Source organism: Cetorhinus maximus, unplaced genomic scaffold (assembly GCF_964194155.1).
Source record: "Cetorhinus maximus unplaced genomic scaffold, sCetMax3.hap1.1 HAP1_SCAFFOLD_363, whole genome shotgun sequence".
Taxonomy (NCBI): Eukaryota; Metazoa; Chordata; class Chondrichthyes; order Lamniformes; family Cetorhinidae; genus Cetorhinus; species Cetorhinus maximus.
In genome coordinates, this window is record NW_027596309.1 from 157,710 (window position 1) to 174,020 (window position 16,311).

A 16,311-nucleotide genomic window follows, 5' to 3' on the forward strand; every position below is an offset into this window, starting at 1 on the left:
AGGCGGTGAAGCCGCGCAGGCCCTCGCCGGTGCCGGTGGTGGTGGCGCTGTCGCCGGAGGAGGAGGAGCAGAGCTCGCCGCGCATGCCCTTGCCGGCGCCGCCGGTGGTGGCGCTGTCGCCGGAGGAGGAGGAGCAGAGCTCGCCGCGCATGCCCTTGCCGGCGGTGTCGCCGGAGGAGCAGCTGGAGGAGACGCCCTTGCCGCCGCAGGTGGTGGTGGCGCTGTCGCAGGAGGAGAGCTGGGCGCGCAGGCCCTTGCCGCCGCCGGTGGTGGCGCTGTCGCAGGAGGAGAACTGGGCGCGCAGGCCCTTGCCGCCGCCGCCGCCGGTGGTGGCGCTGTCGCAGGAGGAGAGCTGGGCGCGCAAGCCCTTGCCGCCGCCGGTGGTGGCGCTGTCGCCGGAGAGGGAGGAGGAGGAGGAGACGCTCTCGCCGCGCAGGCCCTTGCCGCCGCCGCCGGTGGTGGCGCTGTCGCAGGAGGAGGAGAGCTCGGCGCACACCTTCAGCACCAGCCACTCCACGTCGAAGCTGAGGCCCCTCAGCCCCTGGCGGACGGCCTCGTGCAGCGCCCGGCAGTGGCAGGTCGCGCGCAGGGCGGCGCCGTGCCGCTCGCGCAGGCCGCGGTAGGCCGCCGCGTGCTTGCCGCCGTCTGCGCCTGCGCCGTCGTCGTCATCGTCGGCCAGGTAGGCCGAGAGGCGGGCCCCCTCCAGCCGGCACTGCCGCAGGAGGCCGTCCAGGCGGGAGGCCAGGGCCCGGCCGGCCGCCTCCGCCTGGTCCTCCGGCCCCTCCTCCCGGTAACAGTCCAGCAGCCCGTGCCGCAGGCCCCGGGCCCGGTCGAAGTAGCGGACGGTGACCGGGAGGTAGGTGCGGCCGCCCCGGTTGGAGGCGTCGGCCGACAGGGAGAAGGCGCCGGCCGCCCGCAGGCCGGAGAGGAGCAGCCCGCGCGAGTGCGGGGCCAGCACGCTCTCGGTCAGGCTGGCCGCCTTGGTGCGGCCGCAGTGGACGGGCCGCGCGAGGGCGGCCGCCCAGGGGGCGTGGCCGGGATCCGCGTCACAAGGGTCCGCGGATGACGCGGCGGCCCCGAGGCCCCGCCCCCTCCGCCTCAGCAGCAGGTGATGGTGGCTGCCGACGCCTCCGCAGCCCAGGCTGGAGTAGCTGAGGTGGTGGGTGACCCCCCGGTAGATCTCGGCCAGCTCGGCCGCCGTGGCCAGGTTCTCCCGCAGCTCGGCCTCCCGGGCGGCCGGGGCTGGGTCGGCGGGGGGGGGGTGTTGGTGGGGGTGGGGGGAGGGGGGTGCGGGAGGAGGAGGAGGCCGGCCCCGGTTCTTCACCGCCTCCTTGTGGCGGGTGCAGTCGGCGTGTCCCCGGACGGCCCTCCGGCCCTCGTACTTGACGGAGAAGGCCTGGCGGCACAGCAGGCACTCGGCCGTCGACTCGTCCACCTTGCGCAGCCAGGGCCGGTACTCGGGGTGCAGGGCGCACCAGTCGTCGTTGTAGGTGCAGTAGTACTTGCGCCGGCGCTTGGGCTGGGAGCCCCGCTCCGGGCTGCCCCCCACCGTCACCTTCACCACGTCCGGGCCCAGGTCCTCCATCGCCGGGACTCCTCGCAGGGGGGGGACCCTCCTCAGCACTCCGACCTGCAGAGAGGGAGAGAGTGGGAGAGAGAGAGAGAGGGACGGAAGGATAGAGAGGGGGACGAACGGAAGGAAGGAGAGGGGGACGGACGGAAGGAAGGAGAGGGGGACGGAAGGAAGGAGAGGGGGACGGAAGGAGGGAGAGGGGGACGGAAGGAGGGAGAGGGGGACGGAAGGAGGGAGAAGGAGAGGGTGGGAGAGAGAGAGACGGAGAGGGAGCCAGACAGATAGAGAGAGGGTGAGAGAGAAACAGAGGGGGAGAGACAGAGAGAGAGAGAGAAAGAAACAAAAAAAACGCAATTTACTGACGGGAGGAGACCATGCAGCCCCTCTCCAGGGGACAGGAGGCCATTCAGCCCCTCTACGGGGGGAACAGGAGGCCATTCAGCCCCTCTACGGGGGAACAGGAGGCCATTCAGCCCCTCTACAGGAGACTGTGAAACATTTAGCCCATCTCTGAGGGACCGGAGGCTATTCAACCACGCCCCAGGGGAACAAAAGGCCATTCAGCCCCTCTCTGAGGGGACAGGAGGCCATTCAGCCCATCTCCGGGAGACAGTGGAACATTCAGCCCATCTCTGAGGGACCGGAGGCTATTCAGCCACTCTCTAGGGGAACAAGAGGCCATTCAGCCCCACACCAAGCAAGAGGAGGGCATTAGGCCTTTCAAGGGATAAAATGTCATTCAGCACCTATACAGGGAACAGAAGGCCAGTCATCCTCTCTCCGAGGGACAGGAGGACATTCAGCCTCTCTCCGAGGGACAGGAGGACATTCAGCCTCTCTCCTGGGGACAGGAGGACATTCAGCCCCTCTCCTGGGGACAGGAGGACATTCAGCCCCTCTCCTGGGGACAGGAGGCCATTCAGCCCCTCTCCGTGGGACAGGAGGCCATTCAGCCCCTCTCCGAGGGACAGGAGGCCATTCAGCCCCTCTCCGGGGGACAGGAGGCCATTCAGCCTCTCTCCTGGGGACAGGAGGACATTCAGCCACTCTCCAGGGGACAGGAGGACATTCAGCCTCTCCCCTGGGGACAGGAGGCCATTCAGCCTCTCTCCTGGGGACAGGAGGCCATTCAGCCTCTCTCCTGGGGACAGGAGGCCATTCAGCCTCTCTCCTGGGGACAGGAGGCCATTCAGCCTCTCTCCTGGGGACAGGAGGCCATTCAGCCTCTCTCCTGGGGACAGGAGGCCATTCAGCCTCTCTCCTGGGGACAGGAGGCCATTCAGCCTCTCTCCTGGGGACAGGAGGCCATTCAGCCTCTCTCCTGGGGACAGGAGGCCATTCAGCCTCTCTCCTGGGGCAGGAGGCCATTCAGCCTCTCTCCTGGGGACAGGAGGCCATTCAGACCCTCTCCTGGGGACAGGAGGCCATTCAGCCCCTCTCCTGGGGACAGGAGGCCATTCAGCCCCTCTCCTCGGGACAGGAGGCCATTCAGCCCCTCTCCTCGGGACAGGAGGACATTAAGCCAATCTCCTCGGGACGGGAGGCCATTCAGCCGCTACAGGAGGCCGTTCAGCCCCTCTCTGAGGGACGGGAGGCCATTCAGCCCCTCTCTGAGGGACGGGAGGCCATTCAGCCCCTCTCTGAGGGACGGGAGGCCATTCAGACCCTCTCCTCGGGACAGGAGGCCATTCAGCCCCTCTCCTCGGGACAGGCCGGTCAACAGCCCCTCCCCAGGCTAGAAGTTATTCAGTCTCCTCTAGAAACAGGGGGAGGGGGAGGGGTGGGGGGAGGGGCACATTCAGCCCCTCATTTAGGAATTGGCCGAGGCCACTCAGCCCCTCTTTGCCAGGCAAGGAAGGGGGGGCCCATTCAGCCCCTTGGACGGGGAAAAGAGGAGGCCGTTCAGCCCCTCTGATTGGGAGAGCAGGAGGCCGTTCCAGCCCCACGGGCCTGTAGAATATCATCGGGGCTGACCCACGTCTCCCAACTCATGCCCCTAACCCACCGCCCCAACCCCCGACTCCCCCAACGAGCTTGAGTCACCCTCAACATCCTACCTTGCCCGGCGCTAACAGCTGCTCGATCTCAGCGGAGGGTGAGGGTGGGGCAACGAAACGCAGACAGTGACTCTGAAAGAGGAGACAGACCTGCATTAGCGGGCGGGGTCTCGCCATCTCAGAACATCCCACACAGCGAGCGGGGTACTGACCCTCCGACAGTGCTGCTCTCCCTCAGCACTGACCCTCCGACACTGCGGCTCACCCTCAGCACTGACCCTCCGACACTGCGGCTCACCCTCAGCACTGACCCTCCGACAGTGCGGCTCTCCCTCAGTACTGACCCTCCAACACTGCGGCTCTCCCTCAGCACTGACCCTCCGACAGTGCGGCTCTCCCTCAGCAGTGACCCTCCGACAGTGCGGCTCTCCCTCAGCACTGACCCTCCAACAATGCGGCTCTCCCTCAGTACTGACCCTCCGACAGTGCGGCTCTCCCTCAGTACTGACCCTCCGACAGTGCGGCTCTCCCTCAGTACTGACCCTCCGTCAGTGCGGCGCTCCCTCAGTACTGACCCTCCAACAGTGCGGCTCTCCCTCAGTACTGACCCTCAGACAGTGCGACTCTCCCTCAGTATTGACCCTCCGACAGCGCGGCGTTCCCTCAGCACTGGCCCTCCGACATTACGTCTCTCCCTCAGCACTGACCCTTTGACAGTGCGGCGCTCCTTCAGTACTGACCCTCCAACAGTGCAGCTCTCCCTCCGTCCTGAACCTCCCACAGTGCGGCTCTCCCTCAGCACTGACTCTCCGACAGGGCAGCGCTCCCTCAGCACTGACCCTCCGACAGTGCAGTGCTCACTCAGCACTGACCCTCTGACAGTGCGGCTCTCCCTCAGCACTGATCCTCCGACAGTGTGGCGCTCCCACAGTACTGACCATGCAATTGTGCGGTGCTCCCTTAGCAGTGACACTCCGACAGTGTAGCGCTCCCTCATTACTGACCCTCCGACAGTGCGGCTCTCCCACAGTACTGACCCTCCGACTGTGCGGCTCTCCCTCGGTACTGACCCCCCGACTGTGCGGCTCTCCCTCGGTACTGACCCTCCGACAGTGCGGCGCTCCCTCAGCACTGACCCTCCGACAGTGCGGCGCTCCCTCAGCACTGACCCTCCGACAGTGCGGCTCTCCCTCAGTACTGACCCTCCGACAGTGCGGCTCTCCCTCAGCACTGACCCTCCGACAGTGCGGCGCTCCCTCAGCACTGACCTTCCGACAGTACAGCGCTCCCACAGTACTGACCATACAATAGTGCGGTGCTCCCTCAGCACTGACACTCCGACAGTGTAGCGCTCCCTCAGTACTGACCCTCCGACAGTGCGGCTCTCCCACAGTACTGACCCTCCGACAGTGCGGCTCTCCCTCGGTACTGACCCTCCGACTGTGCGGCTCTCCCTCAGCACTGACCCTCCGACAGTGCGGCTCTCCCTCAGCACTGACCCTCCGACAGTGCGGCGCTCCCTCTGTACTGACCATCTGACTGTGCGTGTCTCCCTCAGCACTGACCCTCCGACAGTGCGGCGCTCCCTCAGCGATGACCGTCCGACAGTGCGGCGCTCCCTCAGCACTGAGCCTCCGACAGCGCGGCGCTCCCTGAGCACTGCCCCTCCGACAGTGCGGCGCTCCCTCAGTACTGACGCTCCAACAGTGCGGCTCTCCCTCAGTACTGACCCTCCGACAGCGCGGCGTTCCCTCAGCACTGACCCTCCGACATTACGTCTCTCCCTCAGCACTGACCCTTTGACAGTGCGGCGCTCCTTCAGTACTGACCCTCCAACAGTGCGGCTCTCCCTCCGTCCTGAACCTCCCACAGTGCGGCTCTCCCTCAGCACTGACCCTCCGACCGTGCAGCGCTCCCTCAGTACTGACCGTCCGACAGTGCGGCGCTCCTTCAGTACTGACCGTCCGACAGTGCGGCGCTCCCTCAGTACTGACCCTCCGACAATGTGGCTCACCCTCAGCACTGACCCTCTGACAGTGTGGCTCTCACTCAGTACTGACCCTCTGACAGAGCGGCGGTCCCTCGGCACTGACCGTCCGACAGTGCGGCTCTCCGTCAGCACTGACCCTCCGACAGTGCGGCTCTCCCTCAGTACTGCCCCTGCGACAGTGCGGCACTCCCTCAGTACTGCCCCTCCGACATTGCGGCTCTCCGTCAGTACTGACCCTCCGACAGTGCGGCGCTCCCTCAATACTGACCCTCCGATATTGCGGCACTCCCTCAGTACTGCCCCTCCGACAGTGCGGCGCTCCCTCAGCACTGACTCTCCGACAGTGCAGCGCTCCCTCAGCACTGACCCTCCGACAGTGCAGTGCTCACTCAGCACTGACCCTCTGACAGTGCGGCTCTCCCTCAGCACTGATCCTCCGACAGTGCGGCGCTCCCACAGTACTGACCCTCCAACTGTGCGGCGCTCCCTCAATACTGACCCTCCGATATTGCGGCACTCCCTCAGTACTGCCCCTCCGACAGTGCGGCGCTCCCTCAGCACTGACTCTCCGACAGTGCAGCGCTCCCTCAGCACTGACCCTCCGACAGTGCAGTGCTCACTCAGCACTGACCCTCTGACAGTGCGGCTCTCCCTCAGCACTGATCCTCCGACAGTGCGGCGCTCCCACAGTACTGACCCTCCGACTGTGCGGCTCTCCCTCGGTACTGACCCTCCGACTGTGCGGCTCTCCCTCGGTACTGACCCTCCGACAGTGCGGCGCTCCCTCAGCAGTGACCCTCCGACAGTGCGGCTCTCCCTCAGCACTGACCCTCCGACAGTGCGGCGCTCCCTCAGTACTGACCCTCCGACAGTGCAGCTGTCCCTCAGCACTGACCCTCCGATAGTACGGCTCACCCTCTGCACTGACCCTCCGACAGTGCGGCGCTCCCTCAGCACTGACCCTCCGACATTACGTCTCTCACTCAGCACTGACCCTTTGACAGTGCGGCGCTCCTTCAGTACTGACCCTCCAACAGTGCGGCTCTCCCTCCGTCCTGAAACTCCCACAGTGCGGCTCTCCCTCAGCACTGACCCTCCGACCGTGCGGCGCTCCTTCAGTACTGACCGTCCGACCGTGCGGCGCTCCCTCAGTACTGACCCTCCGACAATGTGGCTCACCCTCAGCACTGACCCTCTGACAGTGTGGCTCTCACTCAGTACTGACCCTCCGACAGAGCGGCGGTCCCTCGGCACTGACCGTCCGACAGTGCGGCTCTCCGTCAGCACTGACCCTCCGAAGGTGCGGTGCTCACTCAGTACTGCCGCTCCGACAGTGCGTCTCTCCGTCAGTACTGACCCTCCGACAGTGCGGCGCTCCCTCAATACTGACCCTCCGATATTGCGGCACTCCCTCAGTACTGCCCCTCCGACAGTGCGGCGCTCCCTCAGCACTGACCCTCCGACAGTGCGGCTCTCCCTCAGCACTGACCCTCTGACAGTGCGGCGCTCCCTCAGTTCTGCCCCTCCGACAGTGCGGCGCTCCCTCAGTACTGCCCCTCCGACAGTGCAGCTCTCCCTCAGCACTGACCCTCCGATAGTGCAGCTATCCTTCCGTACTGACCCTCCGACAGTGCGGCGCTCCCTCATCACTGACCTTCCGACAGTACAGCGCTCCCACAGTACTGACCATACAATAGTGCGGTGCTCCCTCAGCACTGACACTCCGACAGTGTAGCGCTCCCTCAGTACTGACCCTCCGACAGTGCGGCTCTCCCACAGTACTGACCCTCCGACAGCGCGGCTCTCCCTCGGTACTGACCCTCCGACTGTGCGGCTCTCCCTCAGCACTGACCCTCCGACAGTGCGGCTCTCCCTCAGCACTGACCCTCCGACAGTGCGGCGCTCCCTCTGTACTGACCATCCGACAGTACGTGTCTCCCTCAGCACTGACCCTCCGACAGTGCGGCTCTCCCTCATCGCTGACCCGCCGACGGTGCGGCGCTCCCTCAGTGCTGACCCTCCGACAGTGCGGCGCTCCCTCAGCGCTGAACCCTCCGACAGTGCGGCTCTCCCTCGGTACTGACCCTCCGACTGTGCGGCTCTCCCTCAGCACTGACCCTCCGACAGTGCGGCTCTCCCTCAGCACTGACCCTCCGACAGTGCGGCGCTCCCTCTGTACTGACCATCCGACAGTGCGTGTCTCCCTCAGCACTGACCCTCCGACAGTGCGGCTCTCCCTCAGCGCTGACCCGCCGACGGTGCGGCGCTCCCTCAGTGCTGACCCTCCGACAGTGCGGCGCTCCCTCAGCGATGACCCTCCGACAGTGCGGCGCTCCCTCAGCACTGAGCCTCCGACAGCGCGGCGCTCCCTGAGCACTGACCCTCCGACAGTGCGGCTGTCCCTCAGTACTGACCGTCCAACAGTGCGGCTCTCCCTCAGCACTGACCCTCCGACAGTGAAGCGCTCCCTGAGCACTGACCCTCCGACAGTGCGGCTGTCCCTCAGTACTGACCCTCCAACAGTGCTGCTCTCCCTCAGCACTGATCCTCTGACAGTGCGGCTCTCACTCAGTATTGACCCTCCGACAGTGCAGTGCTCACTCAGCACTGACCCTCTGACAGTGCGGCTCTCCCTCAGCACTGACCCTCCGACAGTGCGGCGCTCCCACAGTACTGAGCATGCAATAGTGCGGTGCTCCCTTAGCAGTGACACTCCGACAGTGTAGCGCTCCCTCATTACTGACCCTCCGACAGTGCGGCTCTCCCACAGTACTGACCCTCCGACAGTGCGGCGCTCCCTCTGTACTGACCCTCCGACAGTGCGTCTCTCCGTCAGTACTGCCCCTCCGACAGTGCGGCGCTCCCTCAGCACTGACCCTCCGACAGTGCGGCTCTCCCTCAGCACTGACCCTCTGACAGTGCGGCGCTCCCTCAGTTCTGCCCCTCCGACAGTGCGGCGCTCCCTCAGTACTGCCCCTCCGACAGTGCGGCTCTCCCTCAGCACTGACCCTCCGATAGTGCAGCTATCCTTCCGTACTGACCCTCCGACAGTGCGGCGCTCCCTCAGCACTGACCTTCCGACAGTACAGCGCTCCCACAGTACTGATCATACAATAGAGTGGTGCTCCCTCAGCACTGACACTCCGACAGTGTAGCGCTCCCTCAGTACTGACCCTCCGACAGTGCGGCTCTCCCACAGTACTGACCCTCCGACAGCGCGGCTCTCCCTCGGTACTGACCCTCCGACTGTGCGGCTCTCCCTCAGCACTGACCCTCCGACAGTGCGGCTCTCCCTCAGCACTGACCCTCCGACAGTGCGGCGCTCCCTCTGTACTGACCATCCGACAGTACGTGTCTCCCTCAGCACTGACCCTCCGACAGTGCGGCTCTCCCTCATCGCTGACCCGCCGACAGTGCGGCGCTCCCTCAGCGCTGACCCTCCGACAGTGCGGCTCTCCCTCGGTACTGACCCTCCGACTGTGCGGCTCTCCCTCAGCACTGACCCTCCGACAGTGCGGCTCTCCCTCAGCACTGACCCTCCGACAGTGCGGCGCTCCCTCTGTACTGACCATCCGACAGTGCGTGTCTCCCTCAGCACTGACCCTCCGACAGTGCGGCTCTCCCTCAGCGATGACCCTCCGACAGTGCGGCGCTCCCTCAGCACTGAGCCTCCGACAGCGCGGCGCTCCCTGAGCACTGACCCTCCGACAGTGCGGCTGTCCCTCAGTACTGACCGTCCAACAGTGCGGCTCTCCCTCAGCACTGACCCTCCGACAGTGCGGCTCTCCCTCAGCACTGACCCTCCGACAGTGAAGCGCTCCCTGAGCACTCACCCTCCGACAGTGCGGCTGTCCCTCAGTACTGACCCTCCAACAGTGCGGCGCTCCCTTAGCAGTGACATTCCGACAGTGCGGCGCTCCCTCAGTACTGACCCTCCGACAGTGCGGCGCTCCCTCAGTACTGACCCTCCGACAGTGCGGCTCTCCCTCAGTACTGACCCTCCAACAGTGCGACTCTCCCTCAGCACCGACCCTCCGACAGTGCGGCACTCCCTCATTACTGACCGTCCGACACTGCGGCTCTCCGTCAGCACTGACCCTCCGTCAGTGCGGCTCTCCCTCAGTACTGCCCCTCCGACAGTGCGGCTCTCCCTCAGTACTGACCCTCAGACAGTGCGACTCTCCCTCAGTATTGACCCTCCGACAACGCGGCGTTCCCTCAGCACTGACCCTCCGACAATGCGGCACTCCCTCAGTACTGCCCCTCCGACAGTGTGGCGCTCCCTCAGTACTGACCCTCCGACAGTGCGGCTCTCCCTCAGCACTGACCCTCCGACATTACGTCTCTCCCTCAGCACTGACCCTCCGACAGTGCGGCTCTCCCTCAGTACTGACCATCCAACAGTGCGGCTCTCCCTCCGTCCTGAACCTCCGACAGTGCGGCGCTCCCTCAATACTGACCCTCCGATATTGCGGCACTCCCTCAGTACTGCCCCTCCGACAGTGCGGCGCTCCCTCTGTACTGACCCTCCAACAGTGCGGCTCTCCCTCAATACTGACCCTCCGATATTGCGGCACTCCCTCAGTACTGCCCCTCCGACAGTGCGGCGCTCCCTCAGCACAGACTCTCCGACAATGCAGCGCTCCCTCAGCACTGACCCTCCGACAGTGCGGCACTCCCTCAGTTCTGCCCCTCCGACAGTGCGGCGCTCCCTCAGTACTGCCCCTCCGACAGTGCGGCTCTCCCTCAGCACTGACCCTCCGATAGTGCGGCTATCCCTCCGTACTGACCCTCCGACAGTGCTGCTCTCCCTCAGCACTGATCCTCTGACAGTGCGGCTCTCACTCAGTATTGACCCTCCGACAGTGCAGTGCTCACTCAGCACTGACCCTCTGACAGTGCGGCTCTCCCTCAGCACTGACCCTCCGACAGTGCGGCGCTCCCACAGTACTGAGCATGCAATAGTGCGGTGCTCCCTTAGCAGTGACACTCCGACAGTGTAGCGCTCCCTCATTACTGACCCTCCGACAGTGCGGCTCTCCCACAGTACTGACCCTCCGACTGTGCAGCTCTCCCTCGGTACTGACCCTCTGACAGTGCGGCGCTCCCTCAGCACTGACCCTCCGACAGTGCGGCTCTCCCTCAGCACTGACCCTCCGACAGTGCGGCGCTCCCTCAGCACTGACCTTCCGACAGTACAGCGCTCCCACAGTACTGACCATACAATAGTGCGGTGCTCCCTCAGCACTGACACTCCGACAGTGTAGCGCTCCCTCAGTACTGACCCTCCGACAGTGCGGCTCTCCCACAGTACTGACCCTCCGACAGTGCGGCGCTCCCTCTGTACTGACCATCCGACAGTGCGTGTCTCCCTCAGCACTGACCCTCCGACAGTGCGGCTCTCCCTCAGCGCTGACCCGCCGACGGTGCGGCGCTCCCTCAGTGCTGACCCTCCGACAGTGCGGCGCTCCCTCAGTACTGACCCTCCGACAGTGCGGTACTGGCTCAGCACTGACCCTCCGACAGTACGGCTTTCCATCAGTGCTGAACCTCCGACAGTGCAGCGCTCCCTCAGCACTGACCCTCCGATACTGACGGTCTACCTCAGTACTGATCCTCCAACAGTGTGGCGCTCCCTCAGTACTGACCCTCCGACAGTGGTGATTTGAATGGATTTTGGGGATTTAATTCAGGATTTTAGGGATTTGACTGGATTTAAAACATTTGACTGGATTTTGGGGATTTGGTTCTGGATTTTAGGGATTTGGTTCTGGATTTTAGGGATTTGGTTCTGGATTTTGGGGATTTGATTCAGGATTTTGGGGATTTGACTGGATTTTAGGGATTTTACTGGATTTTGTGGATTTGACTGGATTTGGTGGAGTTGATTCAGGATTTTGGGGATTTGACTGGATTTTGGGGATTTGACTGGATTTTGGGGATTTGACCGTATTTTGAGGGTTTGACTGGATAGTAGGGATTTGGTTCTGGATTTTGGGGATTTGGCTGAATTTTGGGGATTTGATTCAGGATTTTGGGGATTTGGTTCTGGATTTTGGTGATTTGGCTGGATTTTAGGGATTTGGTTCTGGATTTTGGGGTTTTGACTGGATTTGGGGGATTTGACTGGATTTTGGGGATTTTGTTCTGGATTTTAGGGGTTTTGACTGGATTTTGGGGTTTTGACTGGATTTTAGGGATTTGACTGGATTTTGGGGATTTGACTGGATTTTGGGGTTTTGATTCAGGATTTTGGGGATTTGATTCAGGATTTTAGGGATTTGACTGGATTTTGGGGTTTTGATTCAGGATTTTAGGGATTTGACTGGATTTTGGGGATTTGATTCAGGATTTGGGGGATTTGACTGGATTTTGGGGATTTGATTCAGGATTTTGGGGATTTGATTCAGGATTTTGGGGATTTGATTCAGGATTTTAGGGATTTGACTGGATTTTGGGGATTTGTTTCAGGATCTTGGGGATTTGACTGGATTTTGGGGATTTGATTCAGGATTTTAGGGATTTGACTGGATTTTGGGGATTTGTTTCAGGATTTTAGGGATTTGACTGGATTTTGGGGATTTGTTTCAGGATTTTAGGGATTTGACTGGATTTTGGGGATTTGTTTCAGGATCTTGGGGATTTGACTGGATTTTGGGGATTTGATTCAGGATTTTAGGGATTTGACTGGATTTTGGGGATTTGTTTCAGGATCTTGGGGATTTGACTGGATTTTGGGGATTTGATTCAGGATTTTAGGGATTTGACTGGATTTTGGGGATTTGTTTCTGGATTTTGGGGATTTGGCTGGATTTTGGGGATTTGATTCAGGATTTTAGGGATTTGACTGGATTTTGGGGATTTGATTCAGGATTTTGGGGATTTGACTGGGTTTTAGGGATTTGTCTGGATTTTGGGGATTTGATTCAGGATTTTGGGGATTTGATTCAGGATTTTGGGGATTTGACTGGATTTTGAGGATTTGATTCAGTATTTTGGGGATTTGATTCAGGATTTTGGGGATTTGACTGGATTTTGGGGATTTGATTCAGGATTTTAGGGATTTGACTGGATTTTGGGGATTTGTTTCAGGATTTTGGGGATTTGGCTGGATTTTGGGGATTTGATTCAGGATTTTAGGGATTTGACTGGATTTTGGGGATTTGTTTCAGGATTTTGGGGATTTGGCTGGATTTTGGGGATTTGATTCAGGATTTTAGGGATTTGACTGGATTTTGGGGATTTGATTCAGGATTTTGGGGATTTGACTGGATTTTGGGGATTTGATTCAGGATTTTAGGGATTTGACTGGGTTTTAGGGATTTGTCAGGATTTTGGGGATTTGATTCAGGATTTTGGGGATTTGACTGGATTTTGGGGATTTGATTCAGGATTTTGGGGATTTGACTGGATTTTGGGGATTTGATTCAGGATTTTGGGGATTTGACCCCCAGTCTCTCTCCCAGGGGCTCCCACTGTCGTGAAATGTGGCAAAGAGGAGGGGGGAGGGGGGGGCATTTCCTGCACACGTGACACCCACACGCTGCCCCCCCCCCCCGCGCGATCGGTTATTCCGGAGTTTTATAAACACCCGGAGTTTTTAACCTCCCTCCTTCCTCCTCCTCCTCCTCCTCCCTCCTCCTCTCCCCCGGGCTCCGGGACCCGTTCCTACCTCATCCGCTGCCACCTCTCTCTCCGGCTTTCATTTTACTCCGAACTGCGCATGCTCGGGGAGGCGGGGCCTCGGGGGAAACGCGGTGCGCATGCGGGGCCGACCCCCAACCCCGCCTACCCGCCACTGCGCACGCGTAGCCGCTGGACGGCCCCGCCCCCCCCCCCCCCCCCCCCGCCTGACCACTGCGCTCGCTCCGGCGTCCCCGCCCCCCCCCCAACCCCCTCAACTGCGCACGCGTGGCCGCTGTCCGGCCCCGCAGCCCAGCGCCCCGCCCACGGGGAGGCGGGGCGTCGAGAGAGGGCGGGCGGGGAAACGCCCCCAGCCCTCGCCCTGCCTTGGCGGGCTCCCTTGCCTGGTGCGCATGCTCCTGTCTCCAGTCCCGCCAAGCCCCGCTCCCCCTCAGCCGCTGGTCATGTGCCAGGCGGGATAGGGCGTATTCCCGAGCGCGGGGCATGCTGGTCAGGAGGCGCCGCCATTGCCCAAACGCAGCCACAGGGACCGGAATCCACTGGGATTGGAACAGATTAGGCGCTTCACAGCCTTCCAGATTTAACTTTATAGAGCCATAGGCTCATAGGGGTCGACAGCACAGAAAAAGGCCCTTCGGCCCATCGAGTCTGTGCCGGTCAAACAAGTACCTGACTATTCTAATCCCCTTTTCCAGCACTGGGCCCATAGCCTTGTCCGCCATGGGCATCATCGCAAGTGCACATCCAAGTACTTCTTCAATGGTTATGAGGGTTTCTGCCTCTACCACCCTTTCAGGCAGCGAGTTCCAGATTCCCACCACCCTCTGGGTGAAAAAATTCTTCCTCACATCCCCCTCTAAACCTCCCGTCCCCCCTTACCTTAAATCTATTGATCCCTCCACCAAGGGGGAAAAGTTCCTTCCTGTCTACCCTATCTATGCCCCTCATCATTTTGTACACCTCAATCATGTCCCCCCTCAATCTCCTCTGCTCCAGGGAAAATAACCCTAATCTCTCCTCATAACTAAAACTCTCCAGCCCAGGCAACATCCTGGTGAATCTCCTCTGCACTCTGTCTAGTGTGATCACATCCTTCCTATAATGCGGATTCCAGAACTGCAGGCAATACTCTAACTGTGGCCTAACCAGCGTTTTATACAGTTCCAGCATAACCTCCCAGCTCTTATATCCTACGCCTCGGCTAATAAAGGCAAGTATCCCATATGCCCTCTTAACCATCTTATCTACCTGTCCCCACTACCTTAAGGCACCGGCGGACATGCACACCGAGGTCCCTCTGATCCTCGGTACTTCCCAGGGTCCTGCCATTCATCGTGTATTCCCGTGCCTTGTTTGTTCTGCCCAAGTGTATCACCTCACAATTATCCAGATTAAATTCCATTTGCCACTGATCAGCCCATCTGACCAGCCCGTCAATATCCTCCTGTAATCTAAGGCAATCCTCCTCACTATTCACCACCTCAATTGTCGTGTCATCCATGAACTTACTGATCAACCCTCCTACATTCACGTCTAAATCATTTATATATACCACAAACAGCAAGGGACCCAACACCGATCCCTGTGGAACCCCACTGGAGACAGGCATCCAGTCCCAAAAACACCCCTCGTCCATCACCCTCTGCTTCCTGCCACTCAGCCAATTCTGGATCCAATTTGCCAAATTGCCTTGGATCCCATGGGCTCTTACCTCCGTTATCAGTCTCCCATGCGGGTCCTTATCATCGAGTTCAACAACTTCAGACCATGAACTCTCTCTCTCCTCCATCCTCACCCCCTTTTTTTAATCCCCTCTATTTTCCATTTTTATCCACTTATTTTCATGTTTCATTCATTGTTTTATCCCCTTTTTATCTTCCCCTTTTATCCCTTTTTCCCACAACCACCGCACCATTCCCCCACCCCATCCCCACCAGGTCCATCTCTTTCTTGTTCCATGCTGTTCTTTCACAGAGCGCTTACCCTTGTTCTGCTATTAACACATTCTGCTTTCTTACCTTCATGCCACTATTAACACCTCCTTTAGCCCTTATCATTACCATTAACACTCCCTTTGTCGTATGTCCATTACACCTTTGTCAATCTCTCCTTTGCCCCCACCTATCGCTGGCCTTCTATCCAGCTTCACCTGCTCCACCACCACCCCCTGCCCCGCCTTAATCAGTATAGGTTTCATCACATTTCCACTTCTCTTTAGCTCTGAAGCGTCACACAGACTCGAAACATTAACTCTGTCTCTCTCCCTACGGATGCTGTAAGACCTGCTGAGTTTTTCCAGCATTTTGTTTCAGATTCCCAGCATCCGCAGCATTTTGCTTTCCTCTTTCTAAATTCCCCCACAAGGGGGAACATCCTTGCCAGCCTGCACCCCTGTCGAGCTGCACCTCCCCACCACCCACACCCCACCTGCCCCTCCTCCCCCCCACCCCACTTTCAGGAGCCTATAAGTTTCTATAAGATGATCACCTCTCAGTCTTCGAAACTCCAATGGGCACAGGCTCAGCCTGTCCAACAATCCTCATCTCTCCTCTCCTGTGACAGGTTTGGTCGTGAGAGAGAGAGAGGGATTATCACAGGGAGTTTGGACATTGAGAGCGAAGTGATTCTCTTTGGTGGGTAGAACGTGGAGAGACAATATAAAATAAAGGGGACATCTGTACAGGGGGTGTGCAGGGGCAGAGGGATGTGTATAAATCACTGAAGGTGTCCAGGACAGGTGGGGAGAGCGCGGTTAATGACGTATGTAGTATCCTGGGCTTTATTAATAGGGGCATAGAGTACAAGAGCAGGGAGGTTACGTTGACTCTCCACAGATGCTGTCAGACCTGCTGAGGTTTTCCAGCATTTTCTGTTATCATTTCATGTGATTTTTCCCAACCACCGCCCCCACCCCACTCTCGAAAGGGCCATCTGTTACTGCTTCCATGTTGTTCTTTCACAGAGCGCTGACTCTTGTCCTGCTATCATCACATTCTGCTTTCTTACCTTTCTGCTGCTATCAGCACCTTCTCTAGTCTTTAACGCTACCATTAACACGCCCATTAACATGAAAGTATAGGATGGGCTACGTGAGGTAGGCTGGGTTC

The 16,311-nt window shown here is 60.1% G+C and overlaps 1 long non-coding RNA gene across 1 annotated transcript; it reads right to left on the reverse strand.

Annotated features, from left to right (window-relative positions):
• Positions 1–1,525: 1,525 nt before the first annotated feature.
• On the reverse strand, positions 1,526–13,298 carry LOC144673431 (uncharacterized). The gene is made up of 3 exons (XR_013574309.1): positions 13,233–13,298; positions 3,631–3,702; positions 1,526–1,630 (listed from the first exon to the last, which is right to left on the reverse strand). It is a non-coding gene; the product is annotated as an uncharacterized LOC144673431 (long non-coding RNA).
• Positions 13,299–16,311: the final 3,013 nt, after the last annotated feature.